The sequence below is a fragment of the Calonectris borealis genome, chromosome 10 (genome assembly GCF_964195595.1).
Source record: "Calonectris borealis chromosome 10, bCalBor7.hap1.2, whole genome shotgun sequence".
In the NCBI taxonomy this organism is placed as follows: domain Eukaryota; kingdom Metazoa; phylum Chordata; class Aves; order Procellariiformes; family Procellariidae; genus Calonectris; species Calonectris borealis.
This window is the reverse complement of record NC_134321.1, coordinates 19,761,100-19,773,821: the sequence shown is the minus strand read 5'-3', so window position 1 is coordinate 19,773,821 and position 12,722 is coordinate 19,761,100. Positions and strand designations below refer to the sequence as shown.

At 47.7% G+C, this 12,722-nt stretch overlaps 1 protein-coding gene across 6 annotated transcripts in view; it reads right to left on the bottom strand.

Moving 5' to 3' along the window:
* The window catches only part of RAD54L2 (RAD54 like 2), a 70,505-nt gene extending 61,722 nt beyond the window's left edge, over positions 1–8,783 (bottom strand). For 2 of the 6 annotated variants that reach the window (XM_075159269.1, XM_075159274.1), the window contains exons 1-2: positions 6,983–7,461; positions 162–300 (exon numbers count right to left, since the gene is read on the bottom strand). The gene's annotated coding sequence lies outside the window, so the exon portion shown is untranslated. Of the gene's footprint in view, positions 1–161; positions 301–6,982; positions 7,462–8,682 lie in introns of those variants that run through there. The other 4 variants (XM_075159271.1, XM_075159275.1, XM_075159273.1 and 1 more) reach the window with 3 other exon arrangements.
* Positions 8,784–12,722: the final 3,939 nt, after the last annotated feature.

Sequence of the window (12,722 nt, the reverse complement as noted above, 5' to 3'; positions counted from 1 at the left end):
AGCAGGTGACTTCTTCCACCAGGACAGTCTCTTTCAGTGACAAGAAAGTCATTTGCTATAGCACCTGCCCTTCCCCAAAACCAGCACTACTGAACATACATATTACATCTGATGCTTGCTGGAAATGTCTTTTCTGCACAAAAGCTGTTCGGTGTACGCACCCATTTCCTACCGAAGTCGAGTGAGCACCTGGGGAAAAGGCCATCTAGCAGCAACCTGCCACAAGCAAAGCATCCAGCTCCTGCAGACTGTATTTCCCATGGCCCTTCCTCCGTTCACATGACTGGGCATGCACTCGTCCTGCGATGGGGGAAAAGATCAAGATGTCTGGAAAGGTGCCTACCAGGAGTAAGCTGCTGTTATGACCAGACGAGTTCCCATCACACTCCCAAGAGTTTAGGAAAACATCCCAAACCAACTGTCCTGATGTCCACTGAGAACCCACAGGCAATCAATCATCTCCATAATGGCTAAGGCAGGAGAGGACTCTCAGCTTTTTTTCCTATGTCCTTCACCACTTTGGCAGAGAGGACACAACAGAAACCATTTCTTTTGGTGGACAAGAAACACGCTGATTTCATACTGGCATACAAGACACTGCATCTTTATGCATTCACACTCAAACTGCCTCTGCCACCATAAGCACATGCAATTTCTTCCCCCAATGAAAAAGTAATTTTTATAGAATATAATGACTTAGCCCCCAACACTGACAATGTAAAGTTTACCTCTCACTACTGGTGAGTAGACTTCTTAAGAGTATGTTATCAAACTTTTGAGGAAAAAGTCTGGGGCAGATATTCCAGTTTGTTCAGGAAATGAATCAGCCATCCCTGTCCTTCCCCATACAGCCCCTTTCTTTACCCATCCTCAAAAATGACAGTGCTTCCCAAAAAAAGAGATCACACACATTTGATTTCATTTAAGTACACGGTTCATACAAGCACATTTATTCCCTTGACAGAAAATGTATACTTAATAGATTTAAAGGAGTGCTATAAATCAACAACTATCATAATCAGATTATTTGACTAACTGCAGTTTGGGCAAGAAGAGATACCTAGTCTGAACACAACTGGGCGAGATCTGTTTGGCATGTGCAAATACTCCTGTACTTGTGTGGTGGCATGTGCACTCGTACATTTACAAGTACACGTACAGCGTATATGTGCAAATACTCCTCATGTATATCTTTCAAATGATATTTCATCCTGACTTGATGACTCTGAGAGATGGAGACATCCTAATTTCCCTTAATAGTTACAAGCATCTTCCTAATGCCTTCAGTGGTTGGTTAATCACATTTGTTGTTAACAATCTGTGCCTTTTTCCTAATTTGAAATAATCTTTTTAACTTCCAGGCACTGGCTGCTATCATATCTTTTTCCACTGAATTAAAGAGCCCATTGGTACACAGGCTGTTTTGCCCAAAGAAAATTGAGAAACTTTTAAATACCTCGCGATAAGCTAAACCAATTGAGCACTTTAAGAAAAAGTTTTATGAGTGACTTAATCACCCAAACAACACTGAACACATCATCTTCGTTGCTTTTGAACATCTCTTTAAAAACACTAACATTAAACCTGGCCAAAATATTCCCAAACTGATTTCACCTCTGCCCTTATTCAGTATTTCCTGTTATTATGGATGCACATTAGTATTAAAAAAGTAATTAGCTTATTTTAGTAGCCCTCATATCTACACTGTTACTCCAAGGACTCACATATTGCCACACATCTGCTCTGCTCCTGCCATCCTTCACAAGGTCACTGGTTTCTGGAAGCACAATTCTTTATTCTAGTCCTACAGCCTCCAGTCCTTCCCACAACAGGCATAACTTTGTTCTCCAGCTCTATAAAAACATATTTGGCCATATCAGACCCAGTTACCCAAACGATTCAGAGGACACTCTACAGCTGCCATTCCTTCTTCATGCTTCACCACTCAGCACAACCTTTACATAATCCACAAATTTGATCAGTTCTAATTTCATGTTTTCTTCTTCAGGCCACTGATCAAAATACTGCAAAGCACTAGACTACTATAAATCCCTGAAAAATCCTCCATTCATATGCTGTTTCCCACATCTACTATTTTTAATCTCGGTTTTGACTCACTGACCATACATGAGACCGTATCTGCTGAACAAGATTCACTTTTCAACAATAGCCTCATTGATTAGTATTAGAGAGTAATGGGAATATAATTATCACATAAATCCCACACGTAAGTATATGTTTGATACAAGAGCTTTAATTATAATTTTTTTTAACTTCCAGAGCATTGACTCTCACCAGCCATGCAGCAGTTTGAGTAAATCCTACACCAGCCCTCTATAATCAATTCCTTTTTGAGTAACATCCCGTTTTCCAAGTTGACTCAGCAGGCTGTGTGAGCACCTCCACCCCACGACCCCTTTCCAGGCTTTTTCAGGTTCATATTTTGTTTGGTTTGGGGTTTGGTTAGTTGTTGTTGTATTAGCCTTTGAGTGCAACACACAGCTAGAGCCATTCACATGAAATCAATACCCTTTAATAACCTATTTTTTCCAGATTCAACAACTCCAAATATAATAACCCACACTTAATTAATGCTGATATCCTGGATAAGACTTGAGTTTGTCAGAGACTGGAGAAAATCTTTGATGAATGATCATGTCTCTAAAACATTATTTCCACGGTTCTGATGGGCTAGAAAAGCTTTCTTTGCAAGCAAAAATTTTAGGTAAAAGTTTTCATTGTTAAGGGAAGAAAGTACAAGTCAAGATTATGGAACAGGTTGCCCAGAGAGGTGGTAGGTGCCTCATCCCTGGAAACATTAAGGTCAGGTTGGACGGGGCTCTGAGCAACCTGATCTAGTTGAAGATGTCCCTGCTCACTGCCGGGGGGTTGGAGGTACCTTCCAACCCAAACTATTCTATGAGTCTATATTACCTCTACCATGTTTCAATTATTTCCCATGCTGTGCTTGCCCCGCAAACTCTTCGCACCTGATCAGCCATATTGGCTAAGTAACAGAAAGGTTCTGTAGTTTCTGTTAATCAATTCTGCCCTTGCATAGCTTCAGTTCTTTGTTAATTAGATCAAGCTAGCTTTCCACAGAGAATGCCAGAGTAAAGTTATCTGCCTGTAATCTGCCAATCACTACAAAACCTCTTTAATTGCTTTTATAAGTTTAGTGCCTCTCTTAAGGCTCTCTTGTTACATAAAGTGCATCGTTTTGCATGTTAGGCCTCAATCAAAGTCCTCCTCATGTTCAGCACAAGTTTCGATGTATCTGTATCACAAGAAAGCATGTGGGTATATTGAGCTTTTCCAGCTTTGATTTTCTACTTATCTGCCAGCAAAAGTCCACCAGCATAGAACCAATTACAGTGGCAGAAGAGAGCTTCTGTTAATATGCTTAATCCTTGGCTAGAAATTTCAGTTATAGTAGTAGAAAGTGTTTTGTGCCAGTGTATTGCATCTGCTAAAGCTTCTACCAGTACCACTGCGTGTGCATATGTACAGGAGGAGGAAGACAGAGTCACATCAAGTCATATCAGCAAGAAGCTGGTTCATCTCATCAACTCTCCTCCTTTTCAAATAGGTGTTCAAGAAGCTAATAACTGCATTCCACAGCTCAAAAACTCCTTCTAGGATTTAGGACAGCAGTAGCGGGCACTGTTTATAAGGTTTGAACGCTGTACTCCGTGTTTATACTACAAGCCACACTGATAGCATCTACCATTCCTTCAGCCTCGTTTTGAAGCAAATGGCTACAAGTCTTCGCCTTAAGATTTCTGCATCCTTGAATGACATCTTCAGTCATGAAGTTATTCAGCACTTTTCTCAAGCACAGAATCAATACTTCCCCCAGACAGGTGCATACCAGCCTTTACATCTTTTCTGATGTTTGAATAATTAACTCTCACTAATACCTAAGTTGGTTCATTCTTCCTTTCTTTGTTTCTGCATTCAAACTTGCAGATACACCTGCAGAACAGCAGCTTTGGGACAAGCTGACAGGCCACCACAGGGTGCTTCAAGTCACTGCTCCTACTTACACATTTTAGAGCATGTTGAAAATGCTGTTGTTAAATTTAAGTGATGTAATACTTTTTTTTTTTCCCCTCCTTCAAGTGAGTTCTAGTTACCTTCAAAACTCCACAAGATTTTTGGAGGTGTCAGACTGACCCCAACTCCTGCATTACCACTGAGCAAGAAGATGATCTAAATTATCACAGCTGCTTTTAGATTACAATAGCACTGAATCAGTCTCGCTTGCAGGACTAAACTGACATTCTGCTATTCCACTTCAGACATAAAATTGAGTCAATGGGATGTCTGACCTTCAAGAATTTCTAAAAGCCTATTTGCTATACTTTGAGGTATTTTTCAAAGCAACAATTCTTGATAAGTTTTATATCTGCATGGCTGAAAGCAATATATACTTTTGCACCTCCCCCCCCTTTTTTTTTCCCAAAACTTGTTTTCAACTTCAGATATACTAATTCTGTTAGCAAATATGTGCAAATAGCATTCGCTGGTTACCACATATGAAATATTGATCAGTAACTTTCTCAGTATTACTTAGAATGAGAAGTCACCAGCTAGCTAGTTTAAAAGAACAATGACTTAAAAAAAAAAAGTCCAACCAGCTTCTAAAGGTGCCTGTTCAACAGTTTTTCCCCTCTCATGGCTACCTGTAATTCCACCTTCTTCCTTCTCACAGTATGTAATGACACTTGATTTCATCAACTAATTCTGCCCCTTTCTCAAACAACAAAGGGTGTTCTTTATTGTTTCCCTTCATCTTTAAGATTCTGCTTCTTAATAAGCATAAAACCCTAGAAACTAAACTTAAGGTTTCTAAAAGTTAACAAGAAATGAAATTTTCATTCGTTTTTTCAAATTACCTAAATATCAGATTCTACACATGCTATCTACAAGTGTGAACCCAAATATTGATTTCTACTTCTTCTGTGTTGGTGCAAGTACTTAATAAACACTGATTTGGGGGCAGGGGGAAACCACAGTTCTCTATAAATTCTTTTATTTTTATATAGCTAAAAATGTTGCTTAAACACAACAAATTCCTGTCATGCAATGAGCATTCTCTGAAACAAACCCACCTGTAATTAACATACTCAACAATCAGGAAAATATTACGCAGAAATTATTTTGTGTAAACAGAAGACACGTCTCAAAATTATATCTGTACCAAGTATCTAGGAATATCAAATGGTACTTAACCTCTGCAGAAACTCAGTTCTCCAGAATTAAGTTTAAAATAAGAAACTTTGTTAGCAGAGAATATTTATCCTACAGGATATTATATCCCAAAAACTTCTAAGCACCCGAGGGAAACAAGTTCAAAGAAATTACACGAACATAACTGCACTCTTAACAATACTAAATGTTTCATTTAACTCATACCCATAACCAACATTATTTGAAAACACACCTACGTTATTACATTCTGGATTTGAATTTGATCAAATGGGATTCAACTCAATCCTCATGGGAAAAGTCTCACTCCACTGCCACTCCCTGCTTAGCCTAGTAACCCGATACATCTCAAAGAGGTATTTGAAACACCGTAGTTTTGAGAAACAAAGTCAAGGCAATGCAACAGGCAGACCTGCTGGCTGGGAGGCACAACCAGTCAGGGTACGTGTGACAGCAGAAGAGTTAGGAAAGGTCAGGTAGCCACAGTCACCACTAGCAACAACTGGAATGTGGGGGAAAGGATGGAAAAACTACTGCTCAATGCTGCAGAAGGTGCAATTTCAGGCACATGCGTATACACAGGCACATACATGTGCACACATACACATTAACGAGGCTTTTTTCAGCGATGCATGGCAGGAGGCTGAGAGACAATGGTTGTGTGCATGCGTATACAAATACACACATGCACATACATGCATATGTACACACAAACACAAAACGTAATGCAGTGGACAGCAAGCTAAAGATGAGTCAGCAGTGCGCCCTGGCAGCGATGCAAGCTAACAGCACGCTGGGCTGTACCAGCGGGAGCACGCCTGGTCAAGGGAAGCGATCACTGCCTTTCACTTGGTACTTTTCAGACCCATCTGAAACACCATGTGCGGTTTTGGACACCCCCACTACAAGAAAGACACAGATAAACCAGAGTGAGTTCGGTGGAGGGCTAGCAAGATGCACAGGGGGATAGAGCACTTGCTGTGTGAAGAGAGGCTGTGAGAGCTGGGCTTGTCCAGACTGGAGAAGAAAAGGCTTTGGGGAGCCGACAGCAGATCTCCCACACCTACACGGAGGTTATCAAGAAGACAGAAGGCCATGCACAGGCTCCGCACAGCGGCGTGCGGCAGGAGGACACGAGACAAACTGCAACAGCGGAGGTTGTGACCTGACACAAAGAAAAGGGTTTTCTCTGTGAGGACAGTCAAGCACTGGAACAGGCACGCAGAGACTGATGAATCTTTGTCTTTGGAGGGTTTAAGACCTGAATGAACAAAGCCCTGGTCTGAACTTGGTGTTGATCTCACTTTGAGCAGCAGGTTGGACTAGACACCTCCTGAGGCCCTTTCTGACCTGAATTATTCTATGACATCAACTTGGATCCTGGAGAACACTATAATGGCCTGTAACAATTTTCTGTGCCAGATTATACCTTTCAAATCTCCACTAAAATGCAACTACTATTGACATGAGACAGAAAACATATTGTTTGGTTCTCCTCCTCAAAAGAGCACATGATGTTCCCATCCAAGATCTGCAATACTCTCGAATATCAGAACTGGAATTTCAAGAGATTTTAGGGCTGCAGAAGTTACCAGTTACCGAAGTGTAGTACAAATGGAACACTGTGGCTAAACATTCAGCTTTTTTTGGGGAGGATAAGGTGGTATTCAGTCTGAGGCAGTGTTAACCCAGAAAACATCACACATCCACAACAGCTCTTCCTTAAAGCAGCAACTGCATTTTTCTTGGAAATTTCACATTCAGCACATACCGTTAATGAACAGCCCCTATATTCTGATGCTGATAAGGTCACATGATAAGAAGCTATGTTGTTCGCTCTGTGTATTCAGCTCTGTGTATTCAGGATGTATAGCTTCACACCTGGGGAAAGAAGCCTCACTTAGCAAACCAAGGCCACATCAGAGCTCCCATCAGAAGCACCTGCAGTGGTCTAAGTGGCCTGTTCTGTTTTCATCCCTCTGCTGGGTGCTACTGCCCCTAGAGCAGAACTACCAAAACAAAGGCTGTTTATTCTAAACTAATTGATCTTGCATTGAAGCAGACAGAGAGTGCTCACAAGGTCCATTACTCTAAGTCAGGGAGGGGAGGGGAGATACCACCTTCAACCAGGCAGCAGGAACGTGCAAAACCAAGACAGAAGTTTCTGCAGCGATTTCCTATGGGCTAAGTGATTATTCACTAGGCACGATGCTTGGATGACCGTACAAAGAATATCCAACAAAGAATATCCAACGTTAAGAAAGTTAAAAAGACAAGCAAATGTGATCATTAGCATCTTATTAGCATAAAAAAGGGGAAAAAAAAGAGCTCCATTATTTCCTTTTGAAGATTTCTTTTTTTGCAATAAAAATTCCCCACCTGCATATAGACTAAAGTGATGTACTAAAAACTTTTTAAAGCACCAGTTTTGTACAAATCGATGAAGGGGCAGGAGGGGAAATCAATGGCGTTTACGAGTATCTTACAAATGTGAGCACCGAAACATCCAGTCACCAACGTAACCACCAGCAAAAGCAGCCCATAAACTATTCCATGGAGGAAGAGAGTTAAAAAGCACTAACCGCTCAACAAACCGAGCCGTCTCCCTCCAAAGCTCACCAACAAGTCTCAGACAGACACCAGATTATTACTTTGCGTGTCTGTTTACCAGTCCTACAGACCACCGCTGTTCAGTCACAGCAGGAGTGTGACAACCACCATACCCTGCCACAGCTGGACTATGTCAGGCCCCTCTGGCTCAGTACCCCCCTTCCAGTACGGACCGACACCCGAGGAGCCACGACACCCCACGGGAGGCAGGTGCAGTCCCCCGAGCCGGCCCGCCCATGCCCCCCAAAATCAGAAACTCGCTTAGGCCCCGAAACTCGGCGGAATGCTGAGGGAGGCGAGCCGCGCTGCCCTGCCGGCCCCGAAGCCCGGGCTCGGCGGTGCCCGGGCCGGCCGCCCCGCTCCCACGGTAGCCGGCGGGGCCCGGGGGTCGGGTGCAGCCTCAGCCCGACCCTCGCCCCCAGGCTCAGCCCCGGGCCCAGCCCGGCAGCCGCGCAGCCCCCGGCTCCCTCGCACCGCCGCGCCGGCAGCGGGACCCGCCCCCCCCCAGGCCCGGCGGCGCTGCCCCGCCGCTCCGCAAGAGCCGGGGCCGTTGCCCCGCCGCCCCCCCGCCCCCGGGCCCGGGCCCAGCAGCCGTAACACCTTCAGACCGGGGGGCCATTTCCCCGCCGCCTCCACTCTGCCCCCCCCCCGGGCCCGGCAGTCGTTGCCCCCGTAGCCCGGGTGTCCGCTTGCCCACCGCCATTGCCCCCCGGGGCCGGGCGGCCGTCGCCCCACGCCGCTCCCCACACACCCCCGGCGGGGCGGGGCGGGCGGCCGCGGGCCTCCGCCGGCGCGCCCCTTCCCGGCCCGCTCCCATTGTGGCGGCGGCACCCCCACCGCGCCGCGCCGCCGAGCTCTCACCTCGGCGGGGGGCGGGGGGCTGCGGGCCGCGGCGGGCGCCGGGAGCTGGCGGCCGCCCGCCCGCCTCCGTCCCGGCCTCGGCGCTCAGCCGCCGCTCGGGGGCCGCATCACCCAGCGTCCGGCCCCCCACCCCCCGCCGGAGCAGCCGCAGGATCCCCCGGGCAGCAACAGGCGCCTCCGCCGCAAAGGTTCCGCAGGGCGGAGAAAAGTTCCCCCTCGCCCCAGCGGGCGGGAAGGCGGCGGGAGCCGCGCGGCGGGTCGGGGCGCCCCGGCCCTGAGGGGGCCCCGCTCCCCTCGGCGGCCGTCAGGGCCCGCTCGCCGCGGGACGGGGCTGCTCCGCGCCGCCGGGGCCCGCACGAGTCCCGCGGGCCCCATCCGCCGCCCGGGCAGGCCCGGGAGCGGGGCCGACGGTCCCGGCGTACGGGGCCGGGAGCCCACCTAGGGGCTGGAGCGGGTAACGGCGGGAGCCGCGCCCCGGCCGCGCAGCCGGGGGATGCGGGGCCTCCCCGGCCGCCTCGCTCACCGGCGGGAGCCTCGGCTGCCTCTGCCGGTGCCGCCGGCTGTGAGGAGAGTTACTTCATGGGGCGTGGGGTGACCCCCACCCCCCGCGAGATGCTGTTAATTAGCCACAGGGTCCCATGGTAGTTAAGGTTGAGGGGCCTCAGGGCGTCTCTCCTCCAGTCTCCCCCTCAAGGCAGGGACAATACAGAGCTCAGCTCTGGGCCTTGTCCTGTCAGGTCTTAAAACCCTCCGCGTATGCGATTCCATCAGCCTCCGAGCCCTGCTCCAGCGCTGGACTTCTTCACAGGAGAGAACTTTTCCCTCACATCCAGCCTAATGCAAGACACATTTATGTTTACAACCACTGTTTCTCAATTCTCCTGCCATGGACCTGGCTCTGCCACCTCCATACCCTCCCCATCGGTACCGGACGACCACCACTGAGTCCACCCAAACCCTTCTCCAGCTCAAACCACCCCGTTCCCTCAGCCTGTTGTGTCCCAACCCTTTCACAGCCTCCACAGGACTTGCTTAAATTCGCCACTTTCACATATTGGGGGCGTCCAAAATTGCAGAGAGCATTTCAGATGTGATCTAATGAGTGCTGAGTAAAAGGGGAGCTCATCACTCGCCTCCACGGGCTGGCCGTGGTCCCATGGACACAGCCCAGCATGCCGATAGCCTTCGTCGCTGCCAGGAGACGCTGCTGACACCGCACTGAGAGCATGCTGCTGGCCCTGTACAACAGCAGGAGCCTGGTGTTTCCTTTTGTTAAAGGCAAGAAAAAGAACAAGACCAGCAGAAAAAGTGCCTGCCTGGTTCCCCAGGCCGGTACTCAAATATCCAGGGTGTGAAAAATAAAAGTGGAAGTCTGGTGTGTCTGACTCTGGATACGTAGTGGCAGCCTGGGCATGATCAGCGTAACTCAACCCTTAGTCCTTCAGGGGTCTCCTGGATTTCAGGCAAGCCAGAGCTGATCCAGAATAAAAGGACCATAACACCACAGAGCCATCTTGCAAACAGTGTGCCCCTGCGGACTTTGCAAAGGCATGAGGTATCACAGAAAGCCTTCACCCTCCTCCCCACCTAGAGACATCCAAATCCTCCATTGGACCTTGTTCTCTTAAACCTGACATGAAATTCCAGGTTTTCCTTCCCTGTCCCAGCCTGTCACACAGAGGAGACATTCAGAGAGAGGGATGACGGCAGAGGCCTCAGAGGCAGAGTGGAATAAGTACAAGTTAAAGCAGGCAGAAGAGCCCCCAGCAGAGCAGTGAGGAGTTCTTACTGGCTTTTATTCCACATTACAACATTAAAAAACTCATGCTTCAGGCATTTGCTCCACAGTAGCGTTGACAAACACAGTCCAGCTAAGGATGGCTGCTTCAGGGGCCACTCCTGTAAGCACTCCAGCAGCTAGCACCTTCTCCTTGTTTCTGTGAAGTTAACTAAGGCAGCTAAAACAGACCTAGAAAATTATTCTTGGCTTCTGTAGGTGTACGACCGCTATCTTTCAAAGTCAATGAATCTTTGCGATCAGACAGCCATGTTGTCTAGCGAATGTGTTGGGCTGGGTTTGACACAGGGGAGCTGCCTGCACAGTCCCGCTGCAGTGTTTGCTGCCTTCACGCAGCTCCACATCACTCATGCCTTCTCAGCAGGTAGCTCACAGTCCAGCCTCAGGACACCCACATTGACCACACTGAAGTAGATGCCACCAGGAACTCACACCACCACCACCATTCAGTCCAAGCAGCAAGTGTGAGTTATTACTGCTGGTTTGCAACACTGAGGCTGGAGTTACACCATCCAGATAGAACTGGGGTAGAACGCTCAGGTGTTATTCCTCAAGGGAACATAAGTACCCTCAAGTCCCACCATACGTGGCAGCTCTGGCTCCTTAAACAGGTACCAGCTGTCCTTTACCATCACTGTGGAAGATTAGGTTGAAGGAGTGACCTCTCCCAGAATAAGCAAATTAAGAAATGGTCTGAAATCTTCTAAGTGGGATCAGTGCTTCCCACCCAACTTGAATGGAGCAGCCATCCACACAACCTTCCAAGTCCCTTCACACATATATCAACCATCACCAAAAGTGCTACACAGACAACAAATTCATGGCTCCTCAGGCCAGTGGCTGATTGTTTACCGCAGTGGTGTGCCCTCTGTCCTTGCCTCACGTCCTTTGCCTCAAGTGAATACCACTGGGCACCTGCAGCAGGCTTTGCTCTGAGCTGGGCAGGCACCCAAGAATGGGGAAATTCCCTTAGTGTGGTGTTGGGAAACACCAAAGCAAAGGGATGTGGAGCACTGCCCTCCCTTGCAAGACTCCTAGCCCGCAGCGGTTATGCCAGTCTCAGGACTGACACAGAATCCCTGGCTTTTGCCAACCCAGCCAGTGCACAGGCCCAAGGGGAGACCCATAACATCTGTAGAGCAGTTGATTTTGACCTGGTCTTCTCATGACTCGGCTGCACACCAGTATGCGGGGAACTTTGGCACATATGAGCAGCGACAGATCATTGCCCACCAGGGTCCCAGGCTTCCTCCAGCATCCCACTGCCCAGCTCTCCTGTAGACATCCCTGCACATTCAAGGTACAGCAGAGCCTCATCTCTAGGGATAAATAGAGCTGACAGATATCCTACAACTGGGCCCCAAAAGAGCAAGGCAGATGTTATCTTAATACAGGAAAGGCCATCAGATTCCAAAGCAACAGCTTCAACTTCTATCTCTTTAAATGCTCGTATCATCTACACTCTGAATTGGGTTCCTGGGCAGTATCAGTTACATGGATTAGGAGCTGCAGAGGACATTAGTACAATTCCTCTTCCTGAGGTTTTTACAGCTTTAATGGACAGGAAGTGTTGCTGGTGAGCCTCCAGCTTCTGACGCTCTGACCAGAACCCAAAGCTCCCCGTCTTCCCTTTGTGTTTTTTTTCTGTCCTAGAATCACTCTCAATTAACAGTACAAAAATAAACCCGATGTCATCCATCCCTCCTAAGCTGCACATGCATTATTCATCAACATGCCTTAATTGATTCTCTCATAACCCTGAGCACTTCTGCACTTGGCTATGTCGTTCTTGTCCAGCAGAGCACAATTTATAAGTTTTATGCTACATGGAAAAGGCACTTTCAAAGTGTTACCTTTCACAGCTTTTCTGATCAGAGATTCAAGTTAGATCTCAATACACAGAGCCATCAGGCCTCAGTTTTGTGTCCAGACAAAAGTGTGCATCAAGTAACTCTGCTGCACTGATGCTCAGTGTCCTGACTGGGAAGTCAGCACTGCTCTAGATACTCTGGACCCTCTTCCCACACCATGGTCTTTAGAAGAGGTGAAAGACAGGATTTGGGAAGGACTCTGCACCTCTGAATAAATGCTCTGAAATGTGTAATCCACAGAACATGCAAGGAGTTGAAATGCGCTTGCACAAACTTTCCATGAAAGTTATAGAAGCATCTCCTAAACCTACTCACCCTGCCGTAGGGGACAAGGCTCTGTGAAGGTTGTCTCTAGAGCAGGAGAAAAATAC